Source organism: Cynoglossus semilaevis, chromosome 10 (assembly GCF_000523025.1).
Source record: "Cynoglossus semilaevis isolate Cse_v1.0 chromosome 10, Cse_v1.0, whole genome shotgun sequence".
Taxonomy (NCBI): domain Eukaryota; kingdom Metazoa; phylum Chordata; class Actinopteri; order Pleuronectiformes; family Cynoglossidae; genus Cynoglossus; species Cynoglossus semilaevis.
Window position 1 is genome coordinate 120,839 of NC_024316.1, and position 284 is coordinate 121,122.

At 53.5% G+C, this 284-nt stretch overlaps 1 protein-coding gene across 2 annotated transcripts in view; it reads right to left on the reverse strand.

Annotated features, from left to right (window-relative positions):
• plxnb3 (plexin B3) overlaps positions 1-283 on the reverse strand; it is a 52,743-nt gene extending 52,460 nt beyond the window's left edge. The window contains exon 1 of one of the 2 annotated variants that reach the window (XM_008317869.3): positions 161-283. The gene's annotated coding sequence lies outside the window, so the exon portion shown is untranslated. The remainder of the gene's footprint in view (positions 1-160) is intronic. The other variant, XM_017035785.2, reaches the window with a different exon arrangement.
• Position 284: the final 1 nt, after the last annotated feature.

Genomic DNA, 284 nt, shown 5'->3' on the forward strand with positions numbered 1-284 from the left:
AAACACGGCGTGGAGAAAAATCGAAAAAGAAATTGCGGGAGAGCGTCGCGTCGCTGTCAGACACGCCTGAATCCCAGCACACTTGCTCCGGCGGCAGCAGCTGCGGTTCCAAGAATTCTGGTACTTTAAATGTGGACAGTGTGGTCCAGGTCAGACTCACCTGAACTCCGAACGCTGCTCCGCGGTTCGCCACACTTTCACAGGCACCGGTAAAGTTACAAAAAAAAAAAAAAAGCGCAGAAGAGGCCAACCGAGACCCACCCCCGAACGATCCGCCCAAAGAA